Genomic DNA, 22,581 nt, shown 5'->3' on the forward strand with positions numbered 1-22,581 from the left:
CTAATGGCCAGTCAGCCCTAGGGCCATCACTGTCTACCAAGCTCCTAAGACAGATAAGACAAAAGGAGCTACAAGTGCCCCAAAATGTTTATTCTGTCAAGAAGCACATACCATTTATCAATGCACAGTTTATGAAGGCCGTGCCAGTCGAATCGATCGACTGAAATCTCCAAGCAGGTGCATCCGTTGTCTACGGAAGCACGATACAAGTGAGTGTAACACTCCATTGCAAAACTGCCAATATTGTCATAAAAGTGTACATCACACAGCACTCTGTAGTGATATTAACACTCAATCCAGATCCCAGACTTCCAATAATCAACCTGCATCTCAGGCAAAGCCCAAAGATGATAATACCACAACAGCCGTACAATTCTGTACAGTAATGAGCAATGTCAACGACTTGGATACAGAAATTGTTACAGCAGCCATATTGCCTACTGCACAGCTAGAACTATGCAATCAAGGAATTTGTATTCCAACTAGAGGCTTTTTTGATCAAGGGTCACAGAAAACCTTTATCAGTAAAAAGATGGCAGAAGATTTACAACTTAAATCTTCAAAGCAAGTATCTACCTCCTTATCAGGGTTTTTTACTAATTCTGGTCGTAGAACCTTTCCAGTAGTAAAACTCAATGTCTGTCTAGGTACATCCCAAAGGACAGTAGAAGCCATAGTAGTTGATAAAATTCCTACTGAAATGGAAGTGACTGGTCTGACAGCCACAATTAAATTCCTAAAAGGAAAAGGAATCCAATTAGCAGATCCTCTACTTGATTCTGACTACATAGGGGATATCGGAATCCTGATTGGAGCTGACTACTATCATCGATTCATTCTGGGATCAGAAGAATCTATGGGTATGAATATACTCAAATCAGCAGGAGGCATATTGATGACAGGACCTATACTAGATCTTGAACCTTCAACTCCTGAAAAATCACATCATACAGAAACTGTAATAGTGGCATGACTAGGCAAAGAACAGTCACCACTTAAAATCCCCCACATGATTGATGATGGATTAGAATCTGTACCTCAATTGTGGGAACTTGATGCCATAGGAATAATTCCTGAACAACCAAGTCCTGATGATGTCTGTGCATATAATCAATACTTAGAAACTGTACAGTACTATGATGGACAGTACTGGGTAAGGCTACCATGGAAAATCAACCATAAAACCTTACCTACCAATTATCACATGGCTTATAGTCAATTTAAATCGCAACTAGCAAAGCTAAGAAAAAGGCCTGAGCATTTAAAACTCTATCATGAGATTATTGCTCAACAATTAAAGAATAAATTCATCGAAGTCGTGAAACATGACAATACGCAAACAGGCCATTTTTTACCTCACATGGCTGTAATGAGAGAATCAAAAACAACTCCTTTACGGATAGTTTTTAATTGTAGCTCTAAATCTGGACCCCAAGGAACCAGTCTAAATGATTGTTTGCAAACAGGTCCAAGTCTAACTCAGAAATTGTATGACATACTGTTGAAGTTTAGACTTAACAAATATGCGTATTCAGCAGATATAAGTAAGGCCTTTCTAAGAGTTGGCTTACAGGAAGAAGATAGAGACTTCACTAAGTTTCTATGGGTAGAGAACCCAGAAGATGTCAATAGTCCTGTAGTGACTTTCAGATTCTCATCAGTTCTTTTTGGCGCGACAAGCAGTCCATTTCTGTTGCAAGCAACTCTAGATACTCATCTGAAGAAATCATCAAGTCCCTGTAAGACTGAAATCAGTCAAAATCTATATGTAGATAATTTTCAAGGGACAGTTAACAGTACTACTGAACTGTTACAATTATATCAAGAGGCCAACAAGGAGCTACAAGGTGCCAACATGCCACTACAATCTTGGGCCTCTAATAATGCAACATTGAATAATCAAATAGCAAGAGATTACCCTGAATATCACGTACCAGAATCACAAAAGGTGTTAGGTATGGATTGGGATTTAATCTCGGACACAATCTCGATCAAATCCGTGCCAGTAAATTACATCATCACTACAAAAAGGGATTTGCTTTCACAAGTTAGCAAAGTATTTGACCCACTTGGTCTACTAAATCCTTTGACTATCAAGTGGCGTTTATTAGTGCAAGAAGCATGGAAAGCTAAGGTTGGTTGGGATGATCCACTACCAATCCAGTTACAAAAAGCTTGGATGGAAGTGGCTCAAGAACAAACTTTAGTTGAAAAGATAATCTTTCCGAGACACATAGTCGAGGAAAATGAAGAAGTATCACTACATGTATTCGCAGACTCGTCAGCCAAAGCTTTTGGAGCTTGTGCTTACTTAGTGACTTCTAATCAATCATATCTTATCACCTCTAAGGCCAGAGTCGCTCCATTAAAAAAGAGGACTTTGCCTCAGATGGAACTAACAGCACTGCTAACTGGAACACGCTTAGCAGTGCATATCAAACAAGTCTTGTCTACCATGAACATCAAAGATGTCATTATATGGTCTGACAATGAAGCTGTCTTACAATGGGTACGAAACGACAACTGTCCAACTCCATATGTAAAAAATCGCGTCTCGGAAATTAAAGAAATTTCCGCAGGCTTTCAATTGTTGCATGTACCAACAAAGGATAATCCAGCTGATCTCTTATCAAGAGGTATGACATTTAAACAGTTTGCAAAGGCAGATATTTGGTTTCATGGGCCTCGATGGTTAGTGAATGGTAGTTGGCCTGAACAAAAGCCACACGTCATTACGACACAAACCATAACTACCACCAGGCAGCAAGCTCAAATATCAGTCTTGGATTGTACTCGTTACTCCTCGCTCATCAAATTAATCAATGTAACACAGAACGTGTTTCAATATCTCAGGAAAAAAGGTATAAAATACACTTTTCCAGATGCACTTATCTATTGGGTAAGACAAGCCCAGAGAGAAACTTATGGGAATAACTATGAAAATCTTCCGCATAAGTTAAAACACAATCTCGGTCTGTGGATAGACCAAGAAAATCACAACATTCTGCGTTGTGGAGGGAGACTTAAACACGCAGATATCAATCTAGATACCGTGCATCCATGGCTTTTACCAAAAAATCATTGGATCACAAGGTTGATTGTGTTGCATACACATCAACAAATCATCAAACATGGAGGAGTGTTAGACACACTCACACAAATCAGACAGCAGTACTGGATTCCTCAGGGAAGACAGTCAGTCAAATCAATCTTGAAGAATTGCATGATATGCCGAAGGTACGATGCAAGAACTTGCTCTTATCCAGAGCCACCACCCCTGCCAAAGGAACGAGTGGTCCATCTACAACCTTTCGAAACGTCAGGAGTAGATTATACAGGAGCAATATATCTAACAGGGACTGCAGATAAGCAACCTATCAAGGCATACATCTGTCTGTTCACCTGTGCTACCACCAGGGCAGTACATCTAGAGGTAACACCCGATATGACTGCTCAATCATTTATTCAAGCTTTCCGCAGATTCGCAGCACGCCGATCATGCCCTAAGCTGATGATTTCAGATAACGGAGCAAACTTGGTAGCTGGAGAAGCATGTCTACGGGAAATCTGTTCCCATCCTGCAGTTACTTCCACACTGGAACAGCGTCATTGCAGATGGAAATTTATCCCTCCGAGAGCCCCATGGCACGGAGGATTTTATGAACGGTTAATAGGAACTGTAAAAAGATCCTTGAGAAAATCTCTACACCGTCAGAAAATCAATCTTCAAGAACTCCAGACAGTAATCACGGAAAAGAATCAAGGGTGAATAACCGGCCGTTGACTTACTTGTCTGAGGATCCTACTCAACATGAGCCATTAAGTCCTGCCCACCTAATGTATGGAAGACTTCTGACTCCAGTACCATCTCTAGTGGATGATGAGATCAGAGATCCCTCATATGTGGGTCAGAGCGAGTTGGTTCAGGGGTATAAACATCTGTCTAGCATAATCCAAAAATGGAATGATGTTTGGACAAAAGAATATCTTACATCTCTACGAGAACATCACTATGGGGCCAATGTCCCACATAATATATCTAATCTCCAATCTGGCGATATTGTCTTGGTAGACAGTGATGGCCCTAGGGCTGACTGGCCATTAGGTAAAGTTGTCTCAGTCCATCCAGATAGTCAGGGGATTTTGAGAATAGTCAAAATCCTGTCTAAAGGAACAACTTCCCTGAAGACATTGGACAAACTCATCCACATGGAATCAGTGAGCCAGCTGCAGTTAGATCCTGAGAGACCTCAAGACACTCTAACTCCACAAGACCCACAGACTCCTAACAGACACAATCGTCCACAACGGACAGCAGCACAAAAGTGCAAGCAAAATTTGCACTTGTATTATCAATCCAATGGAGAGTAAATAAATACATATGGTTACTATTGTCCTAAGTATTGGACTCTGTGCCAGTTCTCTCCCTCTGGAAGATGTGGGAAATTTTTACCCACCATATCTAATAATCATCTAAGAAATGTATAATTTCTATATCATATCTAAATCATATCAAAATCATATCTAAATCGTATCAAAAATCATATAATGAATCTTTAAAGATTCATTATATAGCTTGATCCTGGATGACAATGGCACCATGAACACGTACTCAACAGGGGCCCTTTTGATGCCTACGTGACTTTGTACATGATCTCTCAAGGATCCAGAAGCTTCTAGAAGGACTTCTTAATTAAAAAACTATTGGAACATTGATTCAACATCCGGTAGGATTAAAAATCGAATCCTTAATAAGATTCAGTGGTACTTTCAAATACTACTTATAATCTTTAAATCTTATATCTAATTATATTATAATCACATCTTATCTTAATCATAAGTCTAGACTGTAAAAATAATCAATCAATATTCATTGAAGGCTACCGTGCTCAGAGAGCATGGTAGGGCGATGGGGGGGAGTGAAGCGCCCACCAACAAGCCCAGCGGCACTCCGCGTTTGTTTACAAATGAGTGAACAAGTGACTGATCCTTAGCGAACATTACCAGCTCAAGGACACCTTATCTAATATTTTTTATCGCCAGTGAATACTCTCTAGAACTGGGGGAGTACCTGGACAATATCTACAAGGAAAATCCTGGAACATTACATAAAATAGAGTGTATAGTGGAGATCAGTGACACGGTTTCCTCCACCTTCATTCATAAACTTTTATCTCGAATCATTCTTCTGCAACTGCAGGATAATCACGTAGCAACGCTACCAGATCATCATACAGCAACGCTGTAGCAAAATATCGTGCCTAAACTCGACAAGAGAGTTAATCAGTCTGGCAAACTTGTCAGACAGGCACCCCGACTGGCAGAGAAGTATATTGAGGGTTATTTGGTGTATGATTGGCCAATTGTATGCTTGTGTAACTTTAATATCCAATAAATCTGTCTGTTGGTTAAAAAGCGAGGCTAAGCCTCATACATCGGTACGTTTATTAAAATTGTAGTGTAGCTGTGAATCTTATCCAAGCACTGAACCTCATGAGTGTCCATTCTGTCAGAAAAGAATTCAGCCTCAATAAGTAAAAACCTCACAAGTGTCCACAGCGTTGGAAAAGATTCAGTCAAGCTAACTGTATAAAGTGAATATGTCTGCATATATATTTGAATATATAAATTAAGTTATCAATTGCTTGCTTAGTTATTTATAAGTTATCATATAGTTACATTTAATTGAATATAATATCTAGTACTTAGTTAAGTATTTAGACTACATTTAAGGTCATTAATTATACTTTTACAATTTAATTTGTTGTTTATAGTATAAGTACATATTGGCTGTTAAGTTATGGTACTAGGTTAGACTATGTATGTTTAAATCTCTGATTTAAACAGAGCCAGTGTTCAGTCAGATAACTGAATTTATCAAATCTTATCCTTGTATAAAATACAAGCTGATGTGAGATCCCTGTCTACAGGTGGACTGGAACTTCTATCAACAAGTCATTCACCCCACCTGTCCCTTACAGCCCACAGTCTGTCATTAGGAAAAGAGGAATTAGGATTTACAACCCTAGCTAGAGATTTTAGTTGAATTAATTTGCAGACAGTAATTATTTAATTTAGTTCAGTACAAGTCCCTGGTAGTCTCCTCTTATATCAATCCCAACAGGTTTTTCCCACAGAGGCTGTTAAAGAGGGTGTTGAAAAAAACTGCACCTTAAAACTTCATATGTTAACTGTTATCACTGAGATATTTATGGTCATAAAGGCTGCATTACATTTTAACTTACCGAATACTATATATATATATATATATATATATATATATATATATATATATATATATATATATATATATATATATATATATATATATATATATATATACCCACTACACCATCAGACCTTACAAAAGAAGTAGATAGTTCGAGATATATATCTCAAACATCTCCACTTCCCGAAGGCACCAGATGAGTGTGGGGTCAGTCTGCATTTATATATCTTTGAGATATATATCTCGAACTATCTACTTCTTTTGTAAGGTCTGATGGTGTAGTGGGTTAAAGCATACTAGTTATGCCTGCTACTGGAAGGTAGTTGTGCTTTCTGGGTTCGAGTCCCACTGGTGGGTGTTGTCCAAAGATTATTTAATCTTCACTTGTGGTTTATGCAAGTATAGGCTTATATATATATATATATATATATATATGTATATATGTTATCATATCTCATATTGTATATTGTATTATGTTGTATCATATGACAATCTATATCCATGAAAGAATGTATGTCTGTCTGTCCAAGAGCCAGATGCTTACGACTGGCCTTACCCAACTTTCACATGTGAATCATGTGCGGTATGGGAGTGTCATAGGCCAGTTGGGAGTCGGCCCCAGTGCCACAAGTTAAGAATTATCGGCATCAAACCCAACCCCATCACCTTCCCGTATGATTTTCATGAAGTCAAGTCTGAAATATTGGTTGCTGTCTTTAGACTGATTTAGTAATTTCGGTTCGTGGGTATAAAAAAATTCTGAAAGAAAGAGAGAGAGAAAGGGGGGAAGGGGAAGAGAGGGAAGGAAAAGGTTAAGAAGGGGATGTTTGAATGGAGGGAGGGAGAGAAGGTGAAGAGGAGAAGAGGGAACAGAGAAAAGTGAAAGAGAGGGGGGGGGGAGATAGGATGGAGGAGGGAGGAGAATAGGAAGAGAGGGGAATAGGTGAAGAAATAGGAGAGGGGAGGCTTAGAGAGAGGGGAAGGTAGGGAGAACGAGTCGAAGACAGGCGGGTAACCATTCTTATATAACATGATACTATTCAATATAACACAATGAAATATTTTAGATTGTATTTCATTGTATTTTATGCATTATATTGTATTATATTACAATATAACAATGCCATGAAATCCTATGCAATACAACATAATAAAATAAAATGCAATATAGTGCAATACAACATAATACAATATAATTTAATACAATGTTATATAATAATAAAATACAATAAAATAAAATACAGTACAATACATTATAATATAATAAATACAGTACAATACATTACAATATAATATAATACAGTACAATACATTACAATATAATACAATATTTTGTATTGAATTGTAAAGTATTTTAATATATTGCATTATATAGCAATACATTGTATTATACTGTAGTAGAGGGAATACCCAGCGGTGCCCGGGTCCCTCTTCCCCATTCCCTCTCTCTCATCTCTGTTTCCCTATTATTTCCCACCCTCTCTCTTCCCCTCTTCCCCCCCCCTCTCCAACTTTCTACGACAAGATCCTCGGCCTCTCCTCTCCCCCCCTCTCTCTCCCAGTCTTCTACCATCTTCTCCTTCTTCTTCTTCTCTCTCTCTCTCTCTTCGAGAGAGAGAGAGAGAGAGAGAGAGAGAGAGAGAGAGAGAGAGAGAGAGAGAGAGAAAAACATTTGATATTCAAAGTGGTTGTGGGAACAGATGAAGGTGAGGAGGGTGGCGATTGGCGGCCGTCTCCCATCCCCCCCCCCAGCTCCTTCCCTCTTTTCCCCTCATTCTACCTCCCTCCCTTCCTATCACCCTCTCTCCCTTCTTCCCTTTCCGTTGCAACTCCTCCCTTCCTCTCAATTACCCCCAGCTCCCCCTTTTCTACACTATTCCTTCCTTCTCTTTTTATCCATCCTTCTCCCACCACACTTACGTCCTTCATCCTTCATTCCATCATACCTACGCCCTCCCTCCTTCCCTCCATCATACCTACGCCCCCGCAGACTCCTTCCTCACAGCTTGCCGTGTGAGGCGCCACTTAGGATGTAGTAGCGTAGAGGCGTTAAACCGTTTGTGTTGTGGCCATTGTGGTGGGGGGCGTGGCGGGCCATTGTGGTGGTGGGGGCCACTCCACCGTCCCCCTCAATGCCATAACCTACACTACAGCTGTATTCTCTCCTGATGGAGGTGACGGTGGGGGCGTGCTGTCTCCCCGCACCTCCCGTATATCAATTTGGGTCTTATCACTGGCCGTGGTGGTTATGGGGAAGACGGTGGTGGTGGTGGTGGTGGTGGTGGTGGGAGGCGTGGTGGTTGGTGTGGTGGTGGCTGTGTTGGTGGTGGTGGCTGTGGTGGTGGTAGGTATGGTGGTGGCTGTGGTGGTGGTGGCTGTGGTGGTGGCTGTGGTGGTGGTGGTGGTGGTGAAGAGCCTAGTGCAAAGTGTAAAATATTCACTACCCCTAGGGAGCCGGTCGGCCGAGCGGACAGCACGCTGGGCTTGTGATCCTGTGGTCCTGGGTTCGATCCCAGGCGCCGGCGAGAAACAATGGGCAGAGTTTCTTTCACCCAAAGCCCCTGTTACCTAGCAATAAAATAGGTACCTGGGTGTTAGTCAGCCGTCACGGGCTGCTTCCTGGGGGTGGAGGCCTAGTCGAGGACCGGGCCGCGGGGACACTAAAGCCCCGAAATCATCTCAAGATAACCTCAAGATAGTGGCCTGCTTTGTGGTTATATTTATTCCCACTATTTACTCCTACTGTCGCCTGGGACTTTTCCCGCATTCATATCACCTTGCATTTGCTTGGCTTGAAGTCAAGAAGTCACCACTGACAAGTTCTCAGAGGCTTCCGGAAGCTCTCCACTACCACTCCACACTACTACCACACCACTATCACTCCACTACCACCCACTATCTTGAGGTTATCTTGAGATGATTTCGGGGCTTTAGTGTCCTCGCGGCCCGGTCCTCAACCAAGCCTCCACCCCCAGGAAGCAGCCCGTGACGGCTGACTAACACCCAGGTACCTATTTTACTGCTAGGTAACAGGGGCATAGGGTGAAAGAAACTCTGCCCATTGTTTCTCGCCGGCACCCCCGGGATCGAACCCGGGACCACAGGATCACAAGTCCAGCGTGCTGTCCGCTCGGCCGACCGACTCCCAGCGCTCGGCCGACTGGCTCCCACACAACTACCACCCACTACCACACCGCTACCACCCACTACCACACCTCTACCACCAACTACTACCCACAACCACACCACTATCACACCTATACCACCCACTATCACACCTCTACCACTCACTAGAGGTGGTAGAGGACAATTTCGCACAATCTTCTCCATCATCTTGCATGGAATGCAAGTTAGGGACACTTACCTGTCCAGTGCCTCCTGCCTATCACCCTTCTTGTATATTGGGACTACATTGGCCTTCTTCCAAATTTTTGGCAGTTCACCTGTTACCAGTGACTTGTTGTTCACCATGGAGAGTGGCAGGCACAGAGCTTCTGTTCCTTCCTTTAGAATCCATGGTGAGATTCCATCCGGGCCTATAGCCTTTGTTACGTCCAAATCTAGCAGATGCTTCCTCACCTCCCCACTGGTTATCACAAACTCCTCTAGTGGTGTCTGGTTTGATGTTCTCTACTTTATCTCTGGGACTTCTCGCTCTGAGGTGAGGATCTCCTGGAATTTCTTATTGAGTTCCTCGCACACTTCCTTGTCGTTTGTAGTGAATCTTTCTTGCCCTATCCTCAGTTTCATTACCTGTTCCTTCACTGTTGTTTTCCTCCTGATGTGGTTATGCAGATGTTTGGGTTGAGTCTTTGCCTTGCTCGCTATGTCATTTTCATATTGCCTCTCTACCTATCTTCTCACCCTGACGTATTCATTCCTGGCGCTCTGGTATCTTTCTCTGCTCTCTAGTTTTCTGTTCTTTCTATAGTTTCTCCACTCCCTTTTACTTAGCTGCTTTGCAAGCTTGCAACTCTGATCAAACCATGGGTTTATCATCTGCATTTCATTTTTTTTCGTTTTGGACTGGGACGAACTTGTCTGCTGCCTCCTTACACTTCTGTGTGATGTAGTCCATCATGTCTTGAACCGTCTTTCCTCTGAGCTCTGTTTCCCAAGCTATTTCAGTTAGGAATTTTCTCATCTCCTCATAGTTTCCCTTCCGGAATACCGGCCTCTTGCTTTCTGGTCCCTTCCTTGAGTACATTAACCCTTCTTCGACCAGATACTCAAACAACAGTACACTGTGATCACTCATACCCACGGGGGCTTCAAGCCCGATTTCCCTTTTGTCTGAATCATTCAGAGTGAATACTAGATCGAGTCTTGCTGGTTCATCATTGCCTCTCATTCTCGTGGGACCCTTGACATGCTGACTTAAAAAGTTTCTAGTCACCACCTTTAACAGTTTCGTTCTCCATGTTTCCTCACCTCCATGTGGTTCCTTGTTTTCCCAGTCTATCCTTCCGTGATTAAAGTCTTCCATTATGAGCAGATGGGATCGATTCCTACAGGCAGCAGCGGCTGCTCTCTCAATGATGGTGTTAACTGCCATATTGTTTCTGTCATACTCTTGTGTGTGTGTGTGTGTGTGTGTGTGTGTGTGTGTGTGTGTGTGTGTGTGTGTGTGTGTGTGTGTGTGTGTGTGTGTGTGTGTGTGTGTGAAAAATTAGTAGTTAGTAACAGTTGATTGATTGACAGTTGGGAGGCGGGCCAAAAGAGCCAGAACTCAACCCCCGCAAGCACAACTAGGTGAATATAACTAGGTGAATACACACACACACACACACACACACACACACACACACACACACACACACACACACACACACACACCAGCAGCAGCAGCAGGCAGCCAGACTCACACCACAACAATCAAGAGGTCATATGACTAGTAATAGGCACTAACTAGGCGTGTACCCAGAGGCACTTAACAAGAAGTTAGGCGTCTCTCGGTAGTTAGTGTATAAAGACGTCTATTACGAGTGTCCGGGGTGGTTTTATGAGCTCATTCGTCCAAGAATCACACTTGTCTAGTTTGGTAATTAGGGGCTACGTACTAGTGGCCTACTGTAAGGTAGTTAGAAGGGAAGGAGGGGGGAGTGGAATGGTACCACTGAAGAGGCGTTTGGTATCAATATCTGTCATACCTTTTCCGAGTGATGGTCTCCAACATTCATGTCTTTTGCAATAATAATGAATTAAGAACTCACGTTCCTCCCTGTGTTCAGGTCGAAAAGGATTAGTTCCACACCAGGTTAATGGCGGTAGTGTCTGTTGATGTATTATGGCTGCTTCTATGTCTGGTAAATTCATTACAAACCTCGTCTTAACTCTGGGAGTAGTGCAGATGGCCTTGTGTCAGTTACTAGGCTACGCACTCGTATTCACTCAGCCGTAAACCCATCCACACGTCAAGTTAGATATCAACACTTTTAATCTCACGAATGATCCACGCTAGTAAATCCTTCCTGTTGGCCTTAATATAAGAGTATCATGAAAGCTCCCTGAAGGAAGATATCCAGATCTCAGCACTCACACCGCAAGATACAACCTCTTGATCCAGAGGGGAAGCGTGTTAGTCCGGCCAGACGAAGGCACAACATCCCAGTAGTGATTCTAGGCTCCTTTCTCTGGTCTCATCGCCGCCAATTACGGACCGCGAAGCCATTCTTGATGAATGAGTGTTCTAAATTGACCAGTTTGCGAGACTCGGGAAGACCGCGTTGGCTTCTTGGCGGTGTAATCAGCCTCTTGTAAAAGTCAGAATTATTATGAGAAATGAGACTCGTGAAACTTAGCTGCCAGATACAGCCCTTTTATGCCGCTTTTCAGAGTTATATCGTATAATTTGTGACGGTTTTATATACGTGTGTGTGAGTTATACGGGTGTGGAGCGGCGGCCACTGGTGATGGGGAGGGGGGGGGAGGTGTTCCTCCTGGTGGTGCAGTGGTGGTTGGTGGTGGTGGTGGTGACACTGTTGATGGTGGTGGTGGTGATGGTAGTGGTGACACTGCTGATTGTGGTGCTGGTGGTTGGTGGTGGTGGTGGTAGTGATACTCTTGATGGTGGTAGTTGGAAACGAGGTGGTGAGAGTGGCGATTAGTAAGAGCAATAGTATGGTCGCAGAAGTCGCGATTCTGGGCTAGTAATGATGGTCGTTGCTGGCATGTATCGATGGTGGTAGTAGGTGGTGGTAGTAGGTGGTGGTGGTAGATTGTAGAGGTGAGGGTAGCGGCTAGCAAATTGGTTGTAACGGATAGCTGTGAGGATTGTAACGAGTACTGATAGGCTACGCTACGTAGCCTACTAGTCTGACTTGGTTAGTAGTAGTAGTAGTAGTAGTAGTAGTAGTAGTAGTAGTAGTAGTAGTAGTAGTAGTAGTAGTAGTAGTAGTAGTAGTAGTAGTAGTAGTAGTAGTAGTAGTAGTAGTAGTAGTAGTAGTAGTAGTAGTAGTAGTAGTAGTAGTAGTAGTAGTAGTAGTAGTAGTAGTAGTAGTAGTAGTAGTAGTAGTAGTAGTAGTAGTAGTAGTAGTAGTAGTAGTAGTAGTAGTAGTAGTAGTAGTAGTAGTAGTAGTAGTAGTAGTAGTAGTAGTAGTAGTAGTAGTAGTAGTAGTAGTAGTAGTAGTAGTAGTAGTAGTAGTAGTAGTAGTAGTAGTAGTAGTAGTAGTAGTAGTAGTAGTAGTAGTAGTAGTAGTAGTAGTAGTAGTAGTAGTAGTAGTAGTAGTAGTAGTAGTAGTAGTAGTAGTAGTAGTAGTAGTAGTAGTAGTAGTAGTAGTAGTAGTAGTAGTAGTAGTAGTAGTAGTAGTAGTAGTAGTAGTAGTAGTAGTAGTAGTAGTAGTAGTAGTAGTAGTAGTAGTAGTAGTAGTAGTAGTAGTAGTAGTAGTAGTAGTAGTAGTAGTAGTAGTAGTAGTAGTAGTAGTAGTAGTAGTAGTAGTAGTAGTAGTAGTAGTAGTAGTAGTAGTAGTAGTAGTAGTAGTGGTGGTGGTGGTGCTAATAACAGGTTTGTGTGATGGTAGTGGCAGGTAGTGGAGGTAGTAGAATGATGACGTAGCAGCTAGTGGAGACAGTAGTGGTCGCTTGCTTTCTCCACAACTTTGCGGGTGGTGACGGTGCTAACGCCAGTGACTATAACAGTGACTAACAGTAGCCCCACTAGTAGTAGTATGGTCACTGTAGAGGAACCGGTGGTGACAGCCACAGTGGAATCAGTGGCAGGTGCAGGACGACAACGCCACTGATAGCTGGGAGAGAATTCTAATTTAGACCAACTTCATAACTCTTGCACATTAGTGGTGAGTCTCACGTCTCCCTCGAACAGATTCCCCCCCCCCCCTCCCCCCACGGTGTAGAGGCTCGCAGCTCTGCTGGAAAATGCGATAATTATCAGGTTGCAGAATCAGGCTAACTTTTTTTTGTTCAAATTTCAGCTTGTTTGCCAGATTGGAATTTCTAATTAAATATTATTTTTGGGGGGTTCAACTTGAGTAAAGTTTTTTTTTGGTTTATATTAATTTAAGTTTTCTTATTTATTGAAAATAGTTTGTGTATAAGGAAATCTCACTAAGTTTCCAGCATGAATAGTAATGTATATATGACCAGAATTCATTAACCATAAAATATATGTACGAAATAAATTACGAACATATAAAGATAAACAAATATATATATACAAATAAAATGATAGCAAACGCGTCGAGAATATAAATCTAGTTATGGGTATAAATCAAAACATTCACATAGAAGCCTAACAAAGGAGCGGCGGCACTTCCTGTTGACAAACAGATCTCACATTAGTATTGTTTCACTCAATGAAAGGAGTTGCTTGGGGTTCTACGGAACATTGACAATATACAGTCAGGAAAAGGACCACCGGTGGGTTGACTATAGTCAACCCAGGTTCTAAAGTCAACCCAGAAAGATGTATACATCTTTCTGGGTTCCAGAAGGCATTCGCCACAGTGTGTCGCAAAATGTTGTTACTGAAGTATGACGGTCTGGCTTGAGTGACAGGGTGAGCACTAACATGACAAGAACGACGCTGGTAAACAACTTCTGCAACTTCTTGTTAGTAACCCCAGTCTTGTTTCCCTACGTACCGTCATTATAAACCCCTATTAAGACGACTATCTCAACCGACCGAACAACCCGTCTTCTCTCACCTAATTCGTTCCATTTTGTACGGAATAAGCCAATCCGTGACGTGTTACTAACAATTAAAACACTGCAGTATTGACGTTTTCTTTGCAACGGACTAGACACGTTAGGTGGGTTGGTTGGGTTCGTACGTTTCTGGTTAGGTAAAATGCTGCATTTTTTACGGAGTGGCGAATCGAGAGACCAGGCTGCCCAGGTCTCTGGTATAGGTAGCGCTCCGCATACCCTTGCTGGCGCCTTAGCTCAATTTTTGTTAAACTCATAATTAAGATATTAGTCACAGCCACAGAGTCACAGCGATGTTAGAAATTTGTATTTTATCGTAAGATTAGTGGGAAAATGGAATGAGCTAAATGAGTAAGTTGTAGAAGCGAACTTCATTCATAATTTCAAAAGTTTATATGTTAGAGGAATAAGGCAGGAGTCATTGCAAAAGGTGGGATCCAGGAGCTAAAGTTCGATGCTGCAGGCTCAAATGGGTGCTTACAAACAGGTGAGTACACACACACACACAATGAGTCACCTACTCATTCATACAGTCACTCAACATCTATTCCCAGTCACCTACCTACCCACTCAGACATACACATTCACGTGCACACACACGCACGACACGACGCACGACTATGCGCCGTCGTATGGCTCACGCATGAAACAAAACATCACGAAAAAATATCCAACCAGTTTCTGAAATTCGTGATTTAGGTCAACTGGGCACCACGGTCGGCCGCGATGGTCGGTACGAATAGTCGGCTGCAATGCTCTTTCATGATAGTCTTCTGTATTGGATCGTGGTCGACCACGATGGAGGAAGAGAAGACGATAAGAATTGTAATAAGAGTAAAAAAAAAACACTGTCGCGAAGAGAGCGGGAAATATATAATGAATAAAATAATCTGAAATAAATGAGAGGCGTGGGAAGTATTTGTAAATTAGTTGGAAGCACACTCTCAACTGCCTCCCACTCCCCGCCACCCACCGCGGGCGGCCTTGCCACCCACCGTGGGCGGGAATGAGTCTACTATAGACTCATCCATCTCCATTTGTTAGCGGGAAGACGAACTCACACCTTGGTGACCCACTCCCATCATTACCCCATCTCCAGCCCCCATTTCCCCTCCTCACCCCCATTCTTCCCTACGAGTCCTATCAACACCCGAATCCCGCCCTACAATTCCCTTCAAACTCCAGTCACTACGAGTCCAGGTTATGAAGGCTCTGTGAAAAAGATAACAAGGAACCACATGACCTGGAAGTCAGTGTTTCAACCCCAGCTCCAACATGGTGCCTTGTGTGGCGCCTGGCTTGGTGCTTCTATTGTGGTGTGATGTCTGGCTTGGTGGTTGTGGTGTGGTGTGACATCTGTCATGGTGGTTCTGTTATAGTATGGAGCCTGGCTTGGTAGTTCTGTTGTGGTGTAACGTCGGTTTGGTGGCTTAGTCGTGGTGTGACGTCTGACTTGATGGCTTTGTCGTAGCGTGACGCTTAGCTTAATGGTTCTATCGTGGCGTGGCGCCTGGCTTGAGGGAGAAGGATGACCAACAACGCCGCCGACGTCAACTCCTCCACTTGTAAGGTAATCACGCAAGTGATTAAGAGTTTAGTTAATGGTGTGCTCAGACCGGAGGGTCGTACCGAGTGGTTGTGTAACAGGACGACTGAATAATTCAGCAATTAGCGAGCAATTTGGATCTTCATTTATATGTCTGTGTTAACGGGAAGGGCATAATAACTTTCTCAGGTGCTGGATTAGAATGAAGTTCTTGCATGTAGATGATTTAGGAGGTTTCGAAAAATATGGATAAATAGAACTGTAATTACAATTTTGCAAATTACTGAATTACTGAATTTTTATTTTATTTAGGTTTTAATTGTGTAGTATTGAGTTTTTAATTTGGCTTTTAAATGTGTATTATTCAGTTTTTTAATTTGTTTTTTAAATGGATATTATTTAAAACCAAATTAAAAATCTTAATAATACACTTTTAAAAAACTAATTAAAAAACCTGAATAATACCCATTTAAAAGCCAAATAAAAAACTCAATAATTCACACACTTAAAACCTTAATGTGTATTATTGAGGTTTTAAATTTGTATTATTAAGGTTCTTAATTTGGTTTTCAAATGTGTATTATTGAAGTTCTTAATTTGGTTTTTAATTATACGTATTCATATTGCTCTGAGACCTTGTTGGTGTATAATACCAGAGTATAATCCTTATGTACTGAACACCTGATATGTTACTATCTACAGAGCCTGCTTACATTTCATCTATGTAAATGCACATTAATGATACTATGTAAAGAACACATCGACCACTTTATGTAGGGCAGACGTAACTCTGTGTATCTATGTATTTATGTCTGTAGGTTAGATTACCATTTAAAAAGCACTACAATCACCTTCTGTGGTTGATTGTTCAATAAATCCCTGAACTATATGTTTAACACATCTCTCACCCTGTCCATGGAGGACAGAAGAAAATGTATATATGCTGGTTAGCATTGTAAATGTGTGGCCACGTCTGTGATAGAAAATAATAATAATAATAATAACAAAAAACTACCATCCTCAGGGCCTATCCAATATCCATAGACCTACTGACATCTCCAGAACCCATTCACATTCTGTGGAAGAAACTAAATACATTTACCACCCAAGACTGAATATAGTATATGAAATTCTGTAGCCTCTTATGACAAGGCTATTCAGATTCTGCGTGGTAACAAAGATAACATTGTCTCAGTAGAACGGTTAAAAAACGTACCCAGTGGAACTTGTGATACCAGACGAATGATGTACAGTATGAATGATTAATGTATAAGCTGTGTAGGGGAGACGAAATGTAAATGTTATGAACAACAACTCTTCCATTATCTTGTAATATCCAAAATTGAAAATTATTTGTTTTTAAAAACAGACTTGACAATGTGTCATAATATATTGTAAGTTCATAAATGTTACAGTGCAAAAAGTTTTGTAACTAGCTGCCATTATAATTATAAGGTGTGCAGATTTGGTGAAATTTTAAATGTAAAAATACTCGCTGAGGTCTGAGTAAAACCTGCTGTGCCCTCTGTAAACCTTTTTGCGCTTCCGCTCACAGGATGAGTAAGGGCGTGAACAATAAACTTCCACTCCCAGGACAGGTACGGGGTGCACAATAAACTACCACTCACAAGATGAGCACGGGGTGCACAATAAACTACCGCTCACAAGATGAGTACGGAGTGCACAATAAACTACCGCTCACAAGATGAGTACGGGGTGCACAATAAACTACCGCTCACAAGATGAGTACGGGGTGCACAATAAACTACCACTCACAAGATGAGTACGGGGTGCACAATAAACTACCACTCACAAGATGAGTACGGGGTGCACAATAAACTACCACTCACAAGATGAGTACGGGGTGCACAATAAACTACCACTCACAAGATGAGTACGGGGTGTACAATATTCTACCGCTCACATGATGAGTACACGTTGCACGCTAAATTAGCCTCCTTCGACAGCAAGTCAAAATCAAAACTTCAGAGCCAACTATCCAACCTCCAGAGAGAGAGAGAGCAATGACATCATACAAAGTGATGTCAATGTTGTTTGTTTGTAGGAGGGGGAGGGTGTTCATTGTTTGTTTGTCTGGTATTGTATTTTTATTGTTCTTCTTTATTGCTGGTTTACTTGTTGTTGTTTCTCATTGTTTTGTGGTATTGTAGTTTACTGTTGGTTTGTTGTTGTTACTTATTGTTCTTGTTTGCTACTGATGTTATTTGCTTTCTTGGTAGCTAATGCCGCTTATGTGTTAGAAGGTAAGTCGGCCCCCCTCCACAGGGGAGAGTTCACAGCCTCACACGAGGGCAAGTTGAAATTTAAATAAGTTTATTGAGGTATAAGTACACACAAAGGGATGAGGTGGCTCAAGCTAACGAGGGCAAGTCGGCTTCACACGAGGGTAAGTTGGCCCATATGAGGGTAAGTTAGTCCCCACATGAGGGTAAGTTAGCCTCACATGAGGGTAAGTCAGCCCATATGAGGGTAAGATAGTCCCCACATGAGGTTAGGTTGGCTCACATAAGGGTAATTCTGCCTCACACAAGGGAAAGTCAGCCCACATACGGGTAAATTAGGCCCACATGATTAATTGCTCTGTATTAATTTATCTCTCCATTTCACTAGATAATAACAACAATTGTCTTTATCATTATATATTAATTAATTTTGTTATTAATATAATTGTATGATATTAACCAGCTCACTTAACTTCCCACATACAAAAGTTTAATCCATAATCACTGATATTAATATAATTTTCGATTCACCTCGAATACATTATTCAACAATGATGATAAGAACGCACTATAGTATTCAACACTCTTCCGTTACTACCAAGTTATATATACTTCCGTTACTACTATATATATATATATATATATATATATATATATATATATATATATATATATATATATATATATATATATATATATATATATATATAAATCTGGCGTAATTTTTTTGTAAGCGAGTGGAGTGGACAAAAAATATAAAGTTATCCGTTGTGACAAATTAGTGAGCGATGTGGTACTCTTTGTGTAGTGCTGGAAAACGGACCAGGAATTCTGAGCGAGGCTTCTGCTAGGAATATTTAATTAACATTTATTTTGTGTAACTCAGTTATGCCGTTGGTAAGATTTGTTATGGGGCATAAAATTTTGTAAATAATATTTGTTTGTACAATACATACATTCCAAGACTGAAGGAATATCCAGTTAATCATCCCGCCCTCATGTCACTTCCATTAATCGATATTTTCGCTTATAGATCTATATCTACTCAGGTGTAGTGCGGTATATAAACCCAAAACTCTTGTTTATTCCCTTTATTTACGGGTTATTTGTGCCACCTCCTGGGTGGCTTAATCTTCATCAATCATCAATCAATCTTTCCTGTTTACACGCACCTGGGCCTTATATATATATATATATATATATGGAATATATATATATATATATATATATATATATATATGGAATATATATATATATATATATATATATATATGGAATATATATATATATATATATATATATATATATATATATATATATATATATATATATATATATATATATATATATATATATATATATATATATATATTCTGTGTTGATTATTGTCTTGTTTGCGGCTTCTATCCCCCTTAACTAGTGCTCTTGCATATTTGTATGTATGTATGTAATTCTCACTGAGAGAATTAACCCAAAACAGTCCCGGATTCTTGGATGTCTACACATTTGTCCAAGTTCCTAGCATCCTTTAATTTTAATTACAAGAAAGCTGAGTTGCATTGAATTGGATATGTCTAACAACACCAGCCCATAACACCTACCCATACCACCTACCCATACCACCTGCCCATACCACCTACCCATACCACCTACCCATACCACCTGCCCATACCACCTACCCATTCCACCTACCCATTGCCCTTGCCGAAAACCGATTACTGATACCAATTACTCATGGCGCGGTGCTTGCAAGTGATTTATCACATTTATCTTAAATTTATTTACCATATTTATTTTAAATTTCCTATATATTTAGAACTACAAATAAGTTTCACACAAGGAGCCCTGAAGAATAAATTAAACCTATACTGATGAGAAACCTTATCCATCAGAGGAAATAAGGATGTCAATGGGTGTAAAACAGAGACAATGGGTGTAAAACAGAGACAATGGGTGTAAAACAGAGACAATGGGTGTAAACAGAGACAATGGGTGTAAAACAGAGACAATGGGTGTAAAACAGAGACAATGGGTGTAAAACAGAGACAATGGGTGTAAACAGAGACAATGGGTGTAAAACAGACAATGGGTGTAAAACAGACAATGGGTGTAAACAGAGACAATGGGTGTAAAACAGACAATGGGTGTAAAACAGAGACAATGGGTGTAAAACAGAGACAATGGGTGTAAAACAGAAACAATGGGTGTAAAACAGAGACAATAGGGTGTAAAACAGAGACAATGGGTGTACAATAGAGTCAATGCATTTAAAACAGAGACTAAGTCTAGCCTTTAATAATGGAACAGAGGCATCCGCGACGTTAATATGAAAGCGCTGACCATCTGTAGCACAGTTTCACTGGGTTGATGAAGACAGCTACACACACCAAGACAAATTGCCCTGCCATTTAGGCAAGATATAGCACAGACAGCCACACACCTGCAGGGTCTGGGGGGGAAGGGGATCTTAGAGAACGTGTTTTACACCCCTAACGATGCGGTGTTTACCGGCCCCCTGCATATAATTCCCCCATAAAGAAGGAAAATAAAAAGCCCTAAAAGCTGATATATTCTAATTGGATGCTGTCGTAACGAAGGGAAGTCCCCGGCCGCCCTCAACGCCGATCTTCAGGAAATCTAATCAAGGTAACGATCTCACCTGATCCTGTTGCTCCTTACCTGGCTACCTGGAGAGGTCCGAGGGGCGACCCGAGAAATCCATGTGACGACCTGGAACGAGTCTCCAGAGGACGCGAAGAGGCTCCGTGGAGGACCTGGAAAGGATATAGGCAGGCTTTAAGGAGGACCTGTAGATGGTCTAAGCACGCGTTAAGGAGGACTTGGAAGGATTTGAGCAAGTTTTTAAGGACCTGTGGAGGATGACCTGTTTATCCGGGTAACCCGAGGAAGATCTAGAGACGTCTCCAGGGGTGGGTCTATAGCCTGCCAGTTGCCATAATATTCGCTCTAGCAATTGCCATAAATACGGATGCTGCAAGCTGGCACAATATTAACGACAGGACCTGCCACATATTAACACTCCCCACAGGCACGCACCTCCTTCCTTCCTCCCCCCCTCACCTTCCCTCACACTCCGCATACTTTACCCTCAACGCACAGCCCCAAAATTAGCATTCTATCATGCTATTACTGATAACAAAAAACCGTAGGTTAATTTGCTGTGTTAATCACGTTGGACCACTTTATATTAAGTTAATCCACTGATAAATTATTTTAGAATGCAGTAATGTTTTTGAGTAGATTTTGCGCGTGATAAATCCTTTAGCATTGTTCGAGTACAAATATCAGACTTGGTAGAGACAGGTAGTAAAAAATATCATAGTTTTTACCATGTTGATGTTCTTCATTATCGTTTGACAGTAGCCTATTGATGCCATTTATTGTTTCATTTTGGTGTATACATTTGTTTTATTTAAGTGTTCAGGTTTGAAGAAATGTTTTCCGTTCATTATTATTTATTGTTTTTTTATTTTATTCATTGCATTCACATTTATTGATTACAAACAGAGGGACTAGATGTTGCCCGGATGAGTGGCTGTCAGGTGTGGCTGGGTCAGGTGTGGTTTGGACAGGTGTGGCTGGGTCAGGTGTGGTTTGGACAGGTGTGGCTGGGTCAGGTGTGGCTGGGTCAGGTGTGGCTGGATCAGGTGTGGTTTGGACAGGTGTGTTTGGGTCAGGTGTGGCTGGGTCAAGTGTGGTTTGGACAGGTGTGTTTGGGTCAGGTGTGGCTGGGTCAGGTGTGGTTGGGACAGGTATGGCTGGGTCAGGTGTGGCTGGGTCAGGTGTGGCTGGGACAGGTGTGACTGGGTCAGGTGTGGCTGGGTCAGGTGTGGTTGGGACAGGTGTGGCTGGGTCAGGTGTGGCTGGGTCAGGTGTGGTTTGAACAGGTGTGGTTTGGACAGGTGTGGCTGGGTCAGGTTTGGTTGGGTCAGGTGTGGCTGGAACAAGTGTGACTGGGACAGGTGTGGCTGGGGGTGACGATGCAGAAGGGTAACAAAAAATAAAAATGTCCCTACAGACATCATCAAAGTTTCAATGATTGGAGACAAAATGATTATTAGATCGAACACCAGCAGTCACCCCTCCTTCCCGTCTACCCCTTCCTACCCCCTCAATACTCCCGCCCTCTTCCCCCCCTCTCATCAGCCCCGTCCCTTCCCATTTCCAAAGGAACTCATTTTTCCTGCGGGTGATGGATTGTCTATTTTGTGATTTGATTGATCCGTCGGAAGGGAGAAATATATATATATATATATATATATATATATATATATATATATATATATATATATATATATATATATATATATATATATATATATATATAAAGTCTATAAACTGACTAACCAAAACGCCAATTTTACTAGGGATAATTTGAT

General features: G+C 41.3%; 1 long non-coding RNA gene across 2 annotated transcripts in view; it reads right to left on the reverse strand.

Annotated features, from left to right (window-relative positions):
• Window positions 1–22,581, reverse strand: part of LOC138370078 (uncharacterized) — a 95,427-nt gene that overhangs the window by 70,503 nt on the left and 2,343 nt on the right. For both annotated transcript variants that reach the window (XR_011230020.1, XR_011230021.1), the window contains exon 2: window positions 20,861–20,955. This is a non-coding gene — a long non-coding RNA (uncharacterized lncRNA). The remainder of the gene's footprint in view (window positions 1–20,860; window positions 20,956–22,581) is intronic.

This window comes from Procambarus clarkii, chromosome 30 (genome assembly GCF_040958095.1).
Source record: "Procambarus clarkii isolate CNS0578487 chromosome 30, FALCON_Pclarkii_2.0, whole genome shotgun sequence".
NCBI lineage: Eukaryota > Metazoa > Arthropoda > Malacostraca > Decapoda > Cambaridae > Procambarus > Procambarus clarkii.